The 18,446-nt window shown below is 38.1% G+C and overlaps 1 protein-coding gene and 1 pseudogene across 1 annotated transcript in view; both read left to right on the forward strand.

Moving 5' to 3' along the window:
* Positions 1-18,446, forward strand: part of HDX (highly divergent homeobox) — a 395,136-nt gene that overhangs the window by 243,920 nt on the left and 132,770 nt on the right. The gene's annotated exons all lie outside the window — the stretch shown is intronic.
* Positions 16,805-17,647, forward strand: LOC102823393 (annotated as a pseudogene).

The following is an 18,446-nucleotide window of genomic DNA, read 5'->3' on the forward strand; positions in this document are numbered from 1 at the left end:
GAAGTTGGTAGAATACTTCTATTTCATCCTCACTGGCTTTAGTGGTTGGTGCATAAATTTGAATAATAGTGGTATTAACTGGGCTTCCCTGTAGGCCCATGGATAGTATCCTATCACTTACAGCATTGTACCTCATGACTGATCTGGATATGTTCTTTTTGACGATGAATGAAATACCATTCCTTTTCAATTTGTCATCCCCTGCATAGTAAACCATGTGGTTGTCACATTCAAAATGGCCAAAACCTGTCCATTTCAGCTCACTAACTCCTAAGATATTGATGTTGATGCATTCCATTTCATTTTTGACAACTTCTAATTTTCCCAGATCATACTTCGTGCTTTCCATGTTCCAAATTTCAATGGATGTTTACTGCTGTTTCTTTTCATTTTGAGTTGTGCCCCATCAGCAAATGAAGGTTCTGTGGGCTTTTCCAGTGGGCGTGCCAATTACCAGATACCAAAAAAAAAAAAGAAAGAAAGAAAGAAAAGAAAATCAGAACAAAGCAAAACTGACAAAGTATATTGTCCACCTTTGTCCCAAGATTACAGCGGCATTTTCCCCTGGTGTTTATGCTCTCCCTGTTTCGTCTTGCCTTTTGATCTCGTCCAGGATGTCGGCTCCGGGTCTCCGAGCCCGGCCCGGCAGATTCAAAGGTACGCGATTTTTTTACTTCAGCTCCAAATTCCACAGGCTATAAGCCTTCAAACCTTTAAAATATTCCCATCTCTGTCGTTCTGATTTTTGGAGCTCTGCCTTGGATCTGCTTTGCCTGGTATTCTTTGTTATTGCTGACGGCGAACTTCACTGCACCTCCACCTGAGTCACCATCAAGCCCCTCCATCTTCTTTTGATGCTTTTTTCTTTATTCAATATTGTGCTTATAGACTCCTTCAAAATTCCCACCCAAAGCTTCATTTTTTTTCTTCAGTTCTTTCAGCTTGAGAAATGCTGAGTGTGTCCTTTCCTTTTGGCTTTCTAACTCCGGCTGTTTGTGCCTTTCTTTTGGAGCTGCCCTTTGAAATTTTCTATTCAACCCTTTTATGCCCTGATTTCTTCCAGTTCTTGTAGCTGCACTGTGTTCAAGAGCAAGATTCAGAGTCTCTTCTGACATCCATTTTGGTCTTTTATTACTTTCCTGTAGTTTTAATGACCTTTTGCTTTCTTTGTTTATGATGTTCTTGGTATCATTTCACAATTTTTCTGCTTTTCGATCCTTAGTGTCTAATGCTTCGATTCTATTCTTAAGATGGTCTCTAAATTCAGGTGAGGTGTATTTAAGGTCATATTTTGATTCTTGTGGACTTGTTTTAATTTTCCTCAGCTTCAGCCTGAACTTATGTTTGAGCAATTGATGATCCATTCCACAGTGGACCCCTGGATTTATTTTGGCTGATGGTATTGACCTCTTTCATTGTCTCTTTTGCCAGATGTAATCAAATGGATTCCTATGTATTCCAACTAGTGAGGTCCAAGAGTACAATAATCTTTTATGTTATTGAAAAAATTATTTTCACTGAATTGAAATTGAAGTCTGGCAAAATTTTATCATGTGGTAGTTTCATCACCAAGACCTTTTTTCCAACTTCTGGCCCTTCCTCTTTGTTTCTGACAGTTGCATTTTAGTAACCAGCACCTATCAATGAATTTTGATTGCTTGTTTGATCAGTTTCTGACTGAAGAAGTTGGTGTGTACATTGGAATTAAGAGTGGTATTACTGTTGTTCTTTGCAGGTGTATGGAAATTATTCTATCACAGACAACACTATACTGCAAGACAGTTATTGATATGCTCTTTTTACAATGAATGCAATGCCATATTTCTTCAAATTGTCATTCCCAGCATAGTAAACCATATGATTGTTTGATTGAAAATGATCAATACCAGTTAATTTAAAATTACCAGTACTTAGGATATAGATCTTTATTTATTCCATTATTTTTTGACAGCTTCCAATTTTCCTTATTTCATGCTTCATTCATTCTACATTCCCAGAGTCTAGGTGTGGTGCTGTCAGATAAGCACTGGACACTAACCACAATGTTGATGGTTCAAATCCACCAGCTGCTCATCAGAAACCCTATACAGGGTCTCTATGAGTTGGAACAGACTCAACAGCACTTAACAACACAAATGGTGTTCTAATGATTAATGAATATTTGAAGCTGTTTCTTTTTATTTTTAGTTGTACCCAATCAGTAAATGATTGTTCCAAAACCCTTGATCCATTCACATCATTATGGTCAACTCTACTTTCAGGAGGCAGCTATTCTCTAGTCATATTTTGAGTGCCTTCCAACCCAAGGGGATCACACTGCAGCACTGTATCTCACAGTGTCCCACTATTGTTCATGAGGTTTTCAGTGACTAAGCATTCAGAAGTGGCCCACCACTCCTTTTTCCTTATCTGTCTTAGTCGGACAGCTCTTCTGAAATCTGTCCACCAAATGTGGCCCCGCTGTTATTTAAAATGCTGAGCACATTGCTTCGAGCATCACATAAACACACAAACCACCACACTGCAACAAACTAATAGATTAATGGTTTTCGTTCGTCATACATAGGTCTTTTATCAACATTTTTTATCTATGAAATCATACAGTATGTACTTATTTTATCTGTTCATTATGTATGAGACAGAAGGTAAAATAAGGATTTTGCTTTTGCTCATTTTCTTTGTTTTTATTTCATTGCATTAATGGTTCCTGTTCAGTGTACTGACACTATATTTTCCAGTTTATTGATAACTTTTTACTTTGGCTTTGGATGTTACATGATGTCAAAAATTTGTTATTATAAATTTTATATGAAATATGTAAATTGTTCCCTTTGTGGTTTATGTTTCTCTCTTTGGTATCATGATTACAAAGTCCTTTTTCATACTTTATTTATTTTATTATGCCCATTCTCGTGTTCATATGGCTTCATTTATACAATTTGATTTTTAAAATTTTACATAGACATTTTGGTTTTGCAATAATATGCATAAGAAAAAATTCTAATTTTATCCTTCTAAATGAAAAATTAATTGCCCCCATACTATTTATCCTTTTTTGTCAGTGACTTTAAGTATATATATATATATATATATGTATGTGTGTGTGTGTGTGTGTGTGTGTGTATGAGCTCTGGTAGCATAGTGGTTACAAATCAGGCTGCAAACCTTAAGGTCAGTGGTTTGAAACTACCAGCTGCTCTGGGGAGAAAGATGAGGTTTTCTACTCCCGTAAAGATTTACACCCTTGGGAAACATGTACAGGGTCGCTATGGGTCGGAACTGACTCAGCAGCACTTAACAACAACAAATATATATATATATATATATATATATATATATACACACATGTTGCTGTTAGGTGCCATCGAGTCAGCACCGACTCATAGCGACCATATGCACAGCAGAACGAAACAATGTCTGAACTTGGGCCAACCTCACTACTGTTGCCACACTTGAATCCATAGATGCTGCCACCTAGCCAATCCATCTCGTTGGGGGTCTTCCTGTTTTTTTCCAACCCTCCTTCTTACTAAGCATGATATCCTTCCCCAGCAACTGTTCCCTCCTGATAATATGTCCAAAGTATGAGAGACTAAATTTGGCCACCTTGGCCTCTAAGGAGCACTCTGTCTGCACTTCTTCCAAAACAGATCTATTGGTCCTTTTGGCAGCCCATGGCACTTTTAGTATTCTCCTCCAATACCATAATTCAAAGGCATCAATTCTTCTACGATCTTCCTTATTCATTGTTCAGCCTTTGCATCCATAGGAGGTTATTGAAAATACCATGGCTTGGGTCAGACACACCTTAGTCCTCAATCTTTGCTCTTCAACACTTTAAAAAAGTTCCTGTGCAGCAGATTTGCCTAATGCAATACGTCGTCTGATCTCTTGACTGCTGCTTCCGCGAGTGTTGATAGTTGATCCAAGAAGAATGAAGTCCTTGACAACTTAAATCTTTTCTCTGTTGATAAGACTGTTGTTTATTGGTCCAGTGGTGAGGGTTTTTGTTTTCTTGACATTGAGATGTAATCCATACTGAAGGTTGTGCTCTTTGATCTTCATCAGTAAATGTTTCAAGTCCTCTTCACTTTCAGCAAGCAAGGTTGTATCATCTGCATATCGCAGGTTGTTAATGAGTCTCCCTCCAATCCTGATGCCACGTTTTTCTTCATAGATCCCAGCTTCTCGTATTATTTGCTCAGCATACAGTTTGAATAAGTATAGTGAAAGAATACAACCTTGTTGTACACCTTTCTTAATTTTAAAACATTCAGTATTCCCATGCTCTGTTCGAACAACTGCTTCTTGGTCTAGGTACAGATTCCTCATGAGTACAATTAAGTGTTCTGGAATGCTCATACTCAAAAGCACCAATTCTTCAACAGTCATCCTTATTCATTGTTCAGCTTTCAAATGCATATGAGGTTATTGAAAATGTCATGGCTTGCGTCAGAAGCACCTTAGTCTTCAAGCTGACATCTTTGCTCTTCAACACTTTAAAAAGGTCTTGTGCAGCAGATTTGTTTAATGCAATACTTCGTTTGATTTCTTGACTGCTGCTTCCATGAGTGTTGTTAGTTGATCCAAGAAGAATGAAGTCCTTGAGAACTTCAATGTTTTCTCCTTGATAAAAATATTGTTTATTGGCCCAGTGGTTGGGATTTTTATTTTCTTTACACTGAGATGCAATCCATACTCAAGGCTGTGCTCTTTGATCTTCACCAATAAATAAATACATACATATATACATATATATAGGTCTAATTCTGGACTTTCTATTATCATACATTGATCTGAATGTTTACAACTGTGATTTGATAATATTATTTTAATATCTGTCAGGAATCTTGTTATTCTTGTTAGTTCTCATAGCATCTTGTGCCCTCTAAATAACCTTTAGAAGTATTGTTAAAGACTTATTGTTCCTCAACCTGCTTCACAAATGCATTCTGAATTTTTCATTCGCACTGCATGGAATGACTAACATAATGTGCAAAGATGAATTCAGTTTTTCAGGTGTTGTGTTTTACATGATGACAGAATGTCCATTTAGAGCTGCCCAGTAAGTACTTGGATAATGAGGCTTCACCAACATCAAGAGCTAAAAATATTGAATCACAGAAATGTAATATTTAGTTAAGTGAGGGAAAAAATTTAATTAAAAATAAAGAAAGGATGATGGGCAAGGAATACGTTGAGTAATATATAAATGTAGAGACTGAAGGAGAGTATACAGCCATTTAAAGAACAGTCAGAAATAGAATCAGGATAGTATTTTATTGCTAATATCAAGGAAAGAGAGATTTGAGAATAAATAAGAGTTATATCAATGGTCTCATAGAAGGTGAGTAGAATGAAATGTAGAAGTGATTGAACTGGATGGTTAGAAGGTTCTATGGGGAAAAAAAGCTGTTGTATTCAGGCTAACCCACCATTCATCTGACAATATGTCATTTTCATGTTACTGTGATGCTGGAAGCTGTGCCACTAGTATTTTGAATGCCAGCAGGTCACCCATGGTGGACAGGTTTCAGCTGAGTTTCCAAACTAAGACAAACTCAGAAAAAGGAGTGATGGACTACTGTAGAAAGCTTAGCCACTGCAAACCTTATGAATAGCAGTGAAACAATGTCATATTCAGAATACTGAATATTGAATCATGATGAATAGCATAAGAATAGTGTTAGATATAGTGCCATATGATGAGCCCTTCAGGTTGGAAAGCACTCAAAATGTAACTCAGAAAGAGTTGCCACCTCATAGTAGAGCTGACCATGATGATACAAATAGAGTAAACCTTTGGAGACCTTCATTTTCTGATAAGGCACAACTTAAAATAAGGATAACCTGCTGTAAACATCCATTGATAATGGAATGTATGAAGTATGGATCTAAGAAAATTGGAAGTTGTCAAAAAAGAAATAGAACCCAGAAACATCTATATCTTAGGCATTAGTGAGTTGAAGTGGACTGGTATTGGCCATGTTGAATCTGACAGATGTAGGTTTTAATATGCATGGAGCAAAATTTTGAAGTGTAATTGTGTTACATTCATCATCAAAAATATCATCAAAAGATCTATCTTGAAGTATCATGCTACCTGTGATAGGATAATATCTATACACCTACAAGGAAGATCAGTTAATAAAACTATTATTCAAATGTATGCATCAATCACTACAGCCAGTGGTGATGAAATTAAAGAATTCTACTAACTTCTTCAGTCTGAAACTGATCAAACATGCATCAAGATGTATTGATAATTGCTGATGATTGTAATGCAAAGGTAGGAAACAAACAGGAAGGATAGGTAGCTGCAAAATATGCCCTTGGTGATAGAAATGATGGTAGAGATTGCATGATAGAATATTGTAAGGCCAATGACATATTCATTGAAAAGACCTTTTTTAAACAACATAAAAGATTATTATACACCTGGACTTCACCAGATGGAATACAAAGAATCAAAATTGACTACATCTGTGGAAAAAGGTCCGTATCATCAACCAAAACAAGGCCAGGGAAATTGCAACTAAGAGGGAAGGAGTCTTCACATCAAGGATCAAGTTTATCCTAACCTTAATACAATGGTTGATAGGGATAGACAACTTACACATTGTTTACCAAAAATTGTTGCTGCTGTTATGTGCCTTCAAGTTGGTTCTGACCTATAGCGACCCTGTATAGGTTTTCCGAGGAGTGACTGGTGAGCTTGAACCACCAACGTTGCAGTTCAAATGGCTTTGTAGTCTGGCACATTAACCCACAGTGCCTAGGGTATTATAAAAGCACAAAGTGGCTTGCTTAAAGGTTTTCAAGAGTGTGCTTACTTTGTGAGTGAGGGGGATAGGGTAGAATCCCCACTAAATATTTTTCCTCTGTCTAGATGGGTCTGATTAAATGGGATGGGGGACGATGGGGATAGGATTCTTTTGATTCAAGAGTGAGTAATTGTTATCATGACTAATTGAGAATGTCACAACTATAAAGGCAGAAGATGTGAAGCAAAAAGGGAGAGTAGTTAATCTTTCATTCCAGGATCATAGGACCCTAGGACTGTAAAGAGAGTAGAGCATAAGTAGAGTTTGGGATGCTAACAAGAGAACAGAAACACCAGAGACAGAAGCAGAGGTGATGGCATAGAGAGACACATAAAAGAGTTGAGGACTCTAGAACCATGAAATGAGAAAGGCTATGTGCTGGCCAACAAGAGACTGACTTGCAAAATGTGCCCGTTGGTCATTTAAATTAATATAGATTTTCTGTGTGTTTTGTGTACATCAAAAAGGGGCGGGGGGTAGAATCTCCACTGAGTAGTATCCAATCTGTCTAAATGGGGCTGATGAAAGGAAATACAGAGAGGTCTCTTGTGATTCAATAGTGAATAATTCTTATCAGGACTGATTGTGACGGTTGGAAATGTAAAGGTAGACATTTTGTAACAAGGATGGGAGTGATTAACTTTACAGTCTAGGAGTGGAGGTCCCTGGGACCATCAAGGGAGAAGAGCAGAGAGTGGGACCCTACTCAGAGAAGCAGTGATGCCAGAGATGGAGGCAGAGATGAATATGTGGAGAGATGGAGCAGCTGGGAACTTTAGAGCCAGAGAGGGAAAGGGGCTGTGTGCTGACGACCAGGGGGCAAGCTTGTAGGGTATACCCTTTGGTTGGTTGATGATACATGGAGGGGATTGTAGCTATTGAATGAAGTGATATACGATAGGATAAATGCTAAACTAATGTTCTCCCATGTAAACTATCACATAATTCACAATAAAACTTGTTTTTTAAGTGTGTGTGTGTGGGAGGGGGGAGGGAGGTAAACACTGTTAACCGGTGGTACAAGGAGGGGATTGTAATCATTGCAATGAAACAAAATATGATTGTCTGAGGTAAAACTGATGATCTTGCCTGTAAATTATCACTCAGTTCACAATAAAAGCTTTAACACACACACACACACATACAACACAAGGCCAGGGGCATACTGTTGAACAAACTAATTGCTCATATGCAAGTTCAGGCTGAAATGGAAGAAAATTAAAGAAAGTATATGAGACCCAAAATATGCTCTTGAACATATCCCACCTGAATTTAGAGATCATCTCAAGAACAGATTTGGGAGGTAGGGCTTAATGGCAGATGAGGGAGAAGTGCAGTGAAGATCTTCATCAGCAATAACATAGAATATTGGATGAAGCAGGTTCAGAGGATGGTCCCAGAACTCTGAACCACATATAAAGGAATATTTAGAAAGTTTGAAGGCTTACAGCATGTGTGGAATTGGTAGCGGAAGCAAGAAATCTAATGAATTCACCAGCCTCAGCAGCTCCCAGAGTGGCTACCTTGGGCGAGACGAAGTGGGGGAAGGGTAAGATCCACTCACCTCAGACTGACTCCTGATGAATTCTCAGAGATAAAGTTGTGGACATTCTTGATGTTTTTGTACCTGTTCATTGGTTTCTCGCTGTATGTGTACCTCCATTTTGGTGACTAAAGGGAGGTGCCTGAGTGAGTGGACAACCCTCTGCAGCCCCAGAGGGTTCTACTACATATGCGAACAATGGCCTTAAAATTTATAGGAACAGTTGCCACTTAAAACCAAACAGCAGCACAAAACAGCCAAGGTCAGCTTTGAACTGTTTATCACTAGGAAAAAGGCTTGGATGGGGGTTGTTGAGTGAGAAAGGGACAGGTTACAAAAGAAACAGGCCAAAAATTAAATCCTGAGTTACATCATAATGACCAATAATGGCATCTTGAAATTTTTCAGGCAGCCTTGAGGCAAGTTGGGAGGAGGACATTAAAGTCATATATTTGGCTACAGAATTTTTTTTCCCCTCTTCTCTCTTTTCTGTGATTATAGACTACAGTATCCAATCTGTCTTTTTCCTGTTGCTGTTTTGTTTTTTGGCTCCCTCTTTACCTTTAGGGGGCTCTACATTACCCAAGAAGAGACAATTGTGGTCATGCTACAATAACAACCTATAAAATCTCACCATACAGGCAAGAACCAATAGCTGGTTCCATACACCAGATAGGCAGCCAGCACCTGTGACAGTTACTCTGAGTCAAGTTATAAGAAGAGGGAGAATGGAAGCCCATCTCCTGATCACATATACCTGGAGACAATCAGAAAGCATAATAACATATCAAAACATGCATTAATCTAAGTGTTGAGGTCACAGATAATTACTGAATATGCCCAAGAAACAGAAACAGATGACCACATCAGCACATATCCAGAAACAGGATAAAGTGACTGAGACAAATGAACTGGAGGTAAACCTAGACTCCATATTGGAAGGAGAGCAGGCTTTGGAAATGACTGAGAAGGAATGCAGAAAAATGATAATGAAATGTATCAAAACACTTTACAAGAGAGTTGAGGAAAATAAGGAAGAAGTCAGGAAAGCACTACAGGAACAATCAAATAAGATAGATACATCATTGGAAACAATTCAAAACCTACAAAAACAGATCCAAATGATTAATAATAGAATATCAGAAATGGACAATACACTGAAAGAACAAAGGAGTAGAATTGAAGAGATGGAAGCCAGAATTAGTGAGCTGGAAGACAAATCTCTCACACAAGTCCACAGAGGAGATAGTTGAAGAGCTGCTGTAATAAAATTTCCCTAACATCTTGAAAAGCAAAAAGATAAGCATTAAAGAAGCTCAACGAACCCCAGGAAAGATAGACCTTAAAAGAAAATCACCAAGACATATAATAATCAAAATCAAAGATAAGGAAAGAATCCTGTAAGCAGCGAGGGAAAAGAGAAATATTACATACAAAGGCAAGCAAATCAGATAAGTTCGTGTCTCCTAGCAGAAACCATGTAGGCAAGAAGGCAATGGGATTACATATATAAACCCCTGAAACAAAACTGCCAACCAAGAATCCTGTACCCAGCAAAACTGTCAATCAAATACGATGGTGTAATCAAAATATTCCAGGATAAACAGAATCTAAGGGATTTTTCAAATGCCAAGCCTGCTCTGCAAAACACCTTAAAGGGAGTGTTTTGGACTGAATACCAACAAGAACAAACAACAACCAGAGATTGGCATACATGGCAGCAGCACCTGGAACACAATTGACAAATGGAGAACTCGAGAACAGAACAAAACTATAAGAGAAAAATCAAAGGTTCTAGGAGGTCAATCTATGATCAAAACAATTACAATGTGCAAGAAAGTAAACACATAGGAACAGAGATCCAGGTGGTGAGAAGATCAGGTAGATTACAGGGAAAAAAATAGACTGTCATAAATTGAGGGAAAAGTTAATAGAACATAAGGTAACCTCAAAGCAAATTTATAGTTCACAGCATACCAAGAAAATGAAAATCCAAGTACAACATGGAAACCTTTAAACTATGAAAAAAAAAAAAAAACTGACAAGAAAGAACACAAAAAAACATGAACTCAGCACACAGAGACATGCAGAATAACGAAACCAACATACACACACACAAAGCATAGTTACAGTAATTAATCCATACTTATTGATAATTAAACTGAATGTAAATGGATTAATTGAATCAGTTAAGAGATGGAGAGTGGCAGAATGGATAAGGAAACATGACGCTTCAATATGCTGTCCGCAAGAGACACACCCTACACACAAAGGCAAAAACAGACTAAAAATCAAAGGATGGAAAAAAATATACCAAGCTAACTGCAATAAAAATCAAAGTAGGAGTGACAATACTAATCTCTGAAGAAATAAACTTTAAATAAAAAAACACCATAATAGATAAAGATGGATATTATCTCATGATTAAAGGGTCAATTGAACAATATGACATAACCATAATAAATATCTATGCTCCCAATGAAAGAGCTCCAAAATTTATAAAGCAAACTCTAATAGATTTGAAGAAATAAATAGACAAATCTACAATTATACTGTGCGATTTCAATTACACCACTTTCATAAAAGGATAGAATAACCAGAAAGAACCTCAACAAAGACACAGAAGAACTAAACAACACAATCAGCCAACTAGAACTCATAGATGTGTACAGAGTGTTCAACCCAACAACAGCACAATGCACATTCTTTTCCAGCACACATGGAACATTAGACCATGTGTTAAGCCACAAAACAAGCCTCCATAAATTTACAAATATCAAAATACTACAGAACATCTTCTCAGACCACAATGCTAAAAAATTAGATATTAACAATAAGAAGACCATGGAAAATGAATAAAACTCTGCTGAAAAGCCTGAGTGTTTTAAAAAAAAAAAAAAGCTAAAATGAATAGGGAGAAATACGTTAATGCATGGTACATGGAGGGGATTATAATCATTTTAATGAAACAAAGTATATGATATGTTGAATGTAAAGCTGATGATCTGCCCTGTAAACTTTCACTCAATTCACAATAAAAACTTAAAAAAGGACAGATTTGATGGATTAGAGACTAATGATGAAAGAGAAGACTTGTTGGATGACAACAAGAACATCATACAGGAATAAGCAAAAGGTCATTAAGAAGACAAGAAAGAAAGAAAAGACCAAACTGGTTGTCAGAATAGATTCTGACACTTGCTCTCCGGTGTAGAAATGCTAAAGCAAATGGAAGAAATGATGAGGTAAAAGAGCTGAACCGAAAATGTCAAAGGGCAGCTCAGAAGACAAAGTCAAATATTATAATGAAATGTGCAGAGATTTGGAGATAGAAAAAAAAAAAAAAAAGGAAAAACATGCTCAGCATTTCTCAAGATGAAAGAACCGAGGGAAAAAATATTGTTAACTTGCAATACTGAAAGATTCCTTAGGGGAAAACATGCAGAAAGCATTAAAAGAAAATAGAAAGAGTACAGACTCACAGTACCAAAAAGAAATGGTTGGTGTTCAACCATTGCAAGAGTCAGCATATGTTTTAAAGGTCATAAATAAAAAAAAAATAGGGACAAATTAAGGACCCCAATACAGGGTATACACAGATTACCAAACATTGCAAAAAGTACATAAGGAAAAGAAGACAAAATAGATGATTGGGACATTCTTAAAATTAGAAACTTATGTGTATCAAAGGATTTCACCAAAAGAGTAAAAAAAGAGCCCATAGAATGGGAAAAAATTGTTTACATTGACATATCAGAGAAGGGACTAATTTCTCTGGTAGCGTCGTGGTTACGAATCGAGCTTCGAATTCCAAGGTCAGCAGTTCGAAACTACCAGCCGCTCCGCGGGAGACAGATGAGGCTTTCTGCTACTTTAAAGATTTACAGCCTCGGAAACCCTGCACAGGGTAGCTATGGGTCAGAACTGACTCAATGGCACTTAACAACAACAACATAGGAAACAACAGTACCGATACAGGAAAAAGACAAATAACCCAAGGAAGACATTTGGGCAGCCAAGAAATATATGAAGAAATGTTCACGATCATTAGCCATTGCTGTTGTTGTTAAGTGCTGTGGAGTCAATTCCAGCCCACAGCGACACTTTATAGGGTTTCCATGGAGCAGCTGGTGAGCTTGAACCACTGACCTTGTAGTTCAAACGACTATGCAGTCTGACGCATTAGCCACTGTTGTTGTTAAGTGATATCGAGTCAGTTCCGACCCATAGCGACCCTGTATAGGATTTCCAAGGAGCAGCTGGTGAGCTTGAACTGTCAACCTTGCAGTTCAAACAGATTTGCCATTAGCCATTAGAGAGATTCAAATAAAAACAAAAATGAGATATCATCTCACACCAGCAATAACAGTGAAGTTCGAAAAAAACAGAAGACAATAAATGCTGGTGAGGATGTGGAGAGACTGGACCCACCTACATTTCTTGTAGGAGTGCAAAATTGTCCAACCACTCTGGAAAACGTTATGGAGCTTCCTCAGAAAGTTGGAAATAGAAATAAATACCTTAGGACCCAGCAATTCCTCTACTTGTTATATATCTACAAGAAATACAAGCCATAACAAGAGTAGATATATGTACACCAATGTTCATAGCAGCACTATTCACAATAGCAAAAAGATGGAAACAGCCTAAGCGTCCATTAATGGAAGATTGGTAAACAAACTTTGGTACATACACACAACAGAATACCAAGCTACCTTGCAGATTAACAAGGAAGCTACAAGCCACCATAAAACATGTATGAACCTTGAGGACCTTATGCTGAGTGAAATTAGTCAGTCACAAAAGGATAAATATTGCATTAGACCATTGTTGTAAAAGCCTAAGAAAAGATACCCATACTAAAAGGGGGGGAAATAAACTTTATTGGTTACTAGTGGGGGTGGGGTGGGGAGTTGGGGATGGAGGGAAGGGACAGTAGAACACAGGATACAGGCTAGTGGGTAGACACATCATAGCTCAGGTGTTGGGGAGAGCAATACAAAAGAAGGGAGAGAGGGGTGGAAGAACAAGGTAGGAGAACACTGAGGTAGGTTTGCGTGGGGTAATGGGACAGAGATAAATAGTGATGTATGCTCAACCTTGGAACAGCTGGCCTCTGTGATACAGGGATCAAGGCATAGTCTGAAGAGGGGAAATAATGTTAAGATGCTTGACTGTCTAATGAATATTGGTTTGCCTTTCCTACTATGGTAAAATAGGCACTTGATTAGGATAGAAAGGAATGTAGGAAAACATGATTACAGAATGCTTGTAAACCCGTCTTCAGCCTATAATGGATTAGAATTCCTAAAAGAGGCTGTAGAACAAGACTAGTAAAATAAGCTTCTTGCGTTGTATAGGACATTAAGTGGAATCTCGAGCCCCATCCAGAACTTTCTAATGTGGGACTTTCCTATCAGAAAGGACAAGTAGACCAACCTGGAACAGCTATAGCAACAGAAGATATATCTTCAAAGAAAGATCATCAGGAAAAATCCAAAATAAAAATGTCAGTATAATTGGCTACTACAAGAAGATGCAAGTTATTCGCTGGGGAGCCATCAAGGCAAGCAATCAAGTCCCTTCAGAACAAACCCCTCCTCCAAGACTTAAACTCAAAGGAACACATGAGCAGTCATGTAAGCTAGCTAGTGACCACAATGGTCTGCTGGTGAGTGGGAGAGGGGAAAGGCATCAATGAAAAAAATAGGCTGAGTTCAACCATGTTCCATAGACTTCCGTTGACCTGGAGATGAGAGAGAGAAGAAGAAGGGCTGGTTGGTCCAAAGTGTGGTGAGACCTGGAGACTTCTGAGCCCATGGGCAAGGACATAGCCACAAAGGGCTAGTGCTGAGAGTGAAGCATCCAACAGATGCACCAGAAAACCAGAGTACAAGCGGAGTGCATGACCCTATCCAGAAAAGCAGTGACACCACAGATGGAGGCACAATGAGAACATGGCGAGAGGAAAGAACTGAGTACTCTGGACTCATGGAAAAAGTGGTGCTGGCAGCCAGGAGGCAGACTTGCAGAATATGTCCTTTGGTTATTTAAATTATTATACATTCCTATTACTGTTTCTATGTACACCCCCCAAACAAAACAAAACAAAACAAAACAAACAACAGAGGGACTGGAAGCAAATACTGTTGAATGATGATACACGGAGGAGATTATAATCATTGCAATGAAATGATGGTGTAAAGCTGATGTTCTGCATGTATGCTATCACTCAGTTCACAATAAAAACTAAAAAAAAAAAAAAAAAAAAAAGAGTTTGCATATGATTTAGAATCAATGGTAGTGCCTCACTGAAGGCATTAGCAAAAAACAAGGCACCAGGAATTGATAGAATACAAATTGAAACGTTTCAACAAACTGATGCAGCACTGGAGGCACTCACTCAATTATATCAAGAAATTTTGGAAGACAGCTGCCTTGCCCACTGATTTGTGCCCATTTCAAAGAGAGGTGACCCAATGAAGTGCAGTATGAACAGAATCATCAATATCGCACACAAGTAAATTTTTACTCAACATAATTTAAAAATGGCTGCAACATTATATTCACAGATAACGGCCTGAGGTTCAAGCCAGGTTCGCGTGCGGATGTGGAACAAGAGATATCATTGCTGGCATGAGATGGATCTTGACTGAAAACAGAGAATATCAGAAAGATGTTCACCTATGCTTTATTGACTATGCAAAAACTTTCAACTGAGTGGATCATGAAAAGCTATGGAACACATTCCGGAGTATTCACATTCTGGAACACTTAATTGTGCTCATGAGGAACCTGTATATAGATCAAGTGGCAGTTGTTCGAACAGAACAAAGGGACATTGAATGGTTGAATATAAGGAATGGTGTGGGCCAGTGATATATTCTTTCATCATACTTATTCAATCTGTATGCTGAGCAAATTATACAAGATGCTGGATTATATGAAGAAGAATGTGACATCAGAATTGGAGGAAGACTCATTAACAATCTTTGATAGGCAGATGATACAACCTTGCTTGCTGAAAGCGAAGAGGACTTAAAATACTTGTTGATGAAAATCAAAGACCACAGCCTTCGATATAGGTTGCACCTCAATATAAAGAAAACAAAAATCCTCTCCACTGGAACAATAAATAACATAAAATAAATGGACAAAAGATTGAAATTGTCAAAGACTTCATTTTACTCGGATTCACCATCAGCTTTCATACAAAGAACAGTGTAGAAATTAAATGATGTATTGCATTAGGCAAATCTGCTGCCTGTGAGGAAATTTCTGGAATATGAAAGCAAAAAGTGGAGTTTGAGTCTCAACTCCTACTTTCCCAATAGAAGGATAATTGGAAAACTTCAGCAGTTAATGTAGAAAGTGATAGTTGATTTAAAAGTTGCTGCTAACCTCAGGATCAGCAGTTTGAAGCTAACAGCTGTTCCGCAGGGGAAAGATGAGGCGTTCTTCTCCCATAAAGATTTATAGCCTTGGAAACCCTGTACTGTCGCTATTAGTTGGAACTGACTCCACGGCACATAACAACAACAAGTGGAAGAAGCAGTCATGAAATCAAATGATGTATTGCATTAGGCAAATCTGCTGCACAAGACCTTTTAAAGTGTTGAAGAGCAAAGAGGACTTGAGGAGCACCTGAGCCAAGCCATAGTACTTTCAGTAACCTCATATGCATGCGAAAACTGGACAGTGAATAAGGATGACCATAGAACAATTCATGCTTTTGAGTTATGGTGTTGGATGGAAATATTGAAAGTGCCATAGGTACTTCCAACAGATTTGTGTTGGAAGAAGTGCAGCCAGAGTGCTCCTTGGAGGCCAGGATGGACAAACTTCATCTCTCATACTTTGGACATATTGTCAGGAGGGACCAGTGGTTGGAGAAGGAAATCATGTTTGGTAAGGTGGAGGGTCAGAGAAAAAGAGGAAGACCCCTATCGAGATGGATTGGCAGAATGGCAGCATCAATGGGCTCAAGCGTGGCAACAATTGTGAGGTTGGCCCATAACCAGGCAGTGTTTCATTCTGTTGTGCATAGAGTCTCTATGAGTCGGTACCAACTCGATGGCACCTAACAACAACATCAACAACGGTGGACCACTAAGGAGCTCTGCCAGCATAGTGGTTATGGATCAGGTTGCAAATCTCCAGGTCAGCAGTTTGAAACTACCAGCGGTTCCATGGGAGAAAGATGAAGCTTTCTGTTCTGGTAAAGATTTACAGCCTCGGAAACCCTATACAAGGTTGCTATGAGTCGGAACCGACTCCATGGCACGTAACCACCACCACCACCAGTGGGCCACTGCTTTATACTTGAATCCTCTGTCACTTAACAGTGTTCTTAGACAACTGGCACAGTAGTCAAGACCTGTGATAAAGAGAATACAGATATATGTCAGTGATGAACCAGGGAACCTGACTTCTGTTCTGGAGGATGGGTTTTGTTAAAGTTGTCAAGAACAAGGCCTACTTCAAGAGACACCAAGTAAAATTTAGAAGAAGATGAGAGGGCAAAATTGATTACTATGGTCCAAAACACTAGGTAATCCAGGATAAAAATCATGTAACCAACAGAGATACCATTTACCAGATTGCTTATGCCTGTATAGAAAGGGATATGATTGTGCACTGTATGCTCACAAACTCCCAAAGTATGGTATGAAAGTTAGCCTGAAATATTATGCTGTGGCATATTGTACTGGCAAGCTTCTCAATAGGTTTGGTATGGACAAAATCTACAAAGTCTAAGTGAAGGTAACAGGAGATGAAAACAATGTGGAAAGCATTGATGGTCAACCTGGTGCCTTCACCTGCTACTTGGATGCAGGCCTTGCCAGAACTACTACTGGAAATAAAATTTGGGAGGCTCTGAAGAGCACTGTGGATGGAGGCTTGTCTATCCCTCACAGTACCAAGCGATTCCCTGGTTATGATTCAGAAAGCCAGGAATTCAATGCAGAAGCACATCAGAAACACATCATGGGTGAGAACATTGCAGATTATATATGTTACCTAATGGAAGAAGATGAAGATGCTTTCAAGAAAGAGAAATAGTTCTCTCAATGCATAAAGAAAAATGCAACATGATGGAGGGATGTATAAGAAAGCACATACTGCTATCCGAGAGAATCCTGTTTATGAGAAGAAGCCTAAGAAAGATGTTAAAAAGAAGAGGTGGAATTGTCCCAAAATATCTCTTGCCCAGAAGAAAGATTGGGTAGCTCAGAAGGCAAGCTTTCTCAGAGCTCAGGAGAGGGCTGCTGAGAGCTAAACCAAACCACAATTTTCTATGAGACTGTTCCAGAGAATGATAATAAACTTATTGACTAAGCAGTTAAAAAAGAAAAAAGAAAAGACAAAGAAGATAGATATTTTAATTTGTAAGAATAATAAAAAAAATTTTTTTGATAAGAAATGAGATTCCATAGAATTCCTCTCAGCAGCTTGTTTATAATAACTGTCCAATAACTTATTCATTCTAAAGAGAAATTGCAACAAAAAAGCAGGAAAAATATTCAGAGACTGAAAAGAGCAGATTTGTACAGTTTCCAACTGGACTAGTCACTTTCTCATTTTGCTGATGGAGAATACTAATCTGAGTGGTTTGACAGTGTAATTGTTTTTGAAGATTAAGTGAATTGTGTCATCTTCTCTGGACTAATGCCATACATTTTTAAGTGTGTGACCCTTGTTCTCTTCCTAGTTATGAATATATAAGTAAATGTTATTTCCAGTGTGAAATATCTATTAATTACATTTTTACAATATATAGACAATGGTTAGAGTAGCTGTTTTACTAGTTCAAAAGTCTAACTTTTGGAATCCAGGGTCCTAATAATGGAATTGAAGAGATCCAAGAGCTGAACAGAAAATTTCAAAGATCAGCTTGAGAAGATAAAGCCAAATATTATAATAAAATATGCAAAGATTTGGTGTTAGAAAATCATAAAGGAAGAATACCATCAGCATTTCTCAAGCTGGGGAACTGAAGAAAAAATTCACGCCTTGACTTTCATTATTGAAAGATTCTCTGGGCAAATTATTGAATGATGCAGAATGCATCAAGAAAA

The sequence above is a fragment of the Chrysochloris asiatica genome, unplaced genomic scaffold (genome assembly GCF_000296735.1).
Source record: "Chrysochloris asiatica unplaced genomic scaffold, ChrAsi1.0 scaffold00167, whole genome shotgun sequence".
In the NCBI taxonomy this organism is placed as follows: Eukaryota; Metazoa; Chordata; class Mammalia; order Afrosoricida; family Chrysochloridae; genus Chrysochloris; species Chrysochloris asiatica.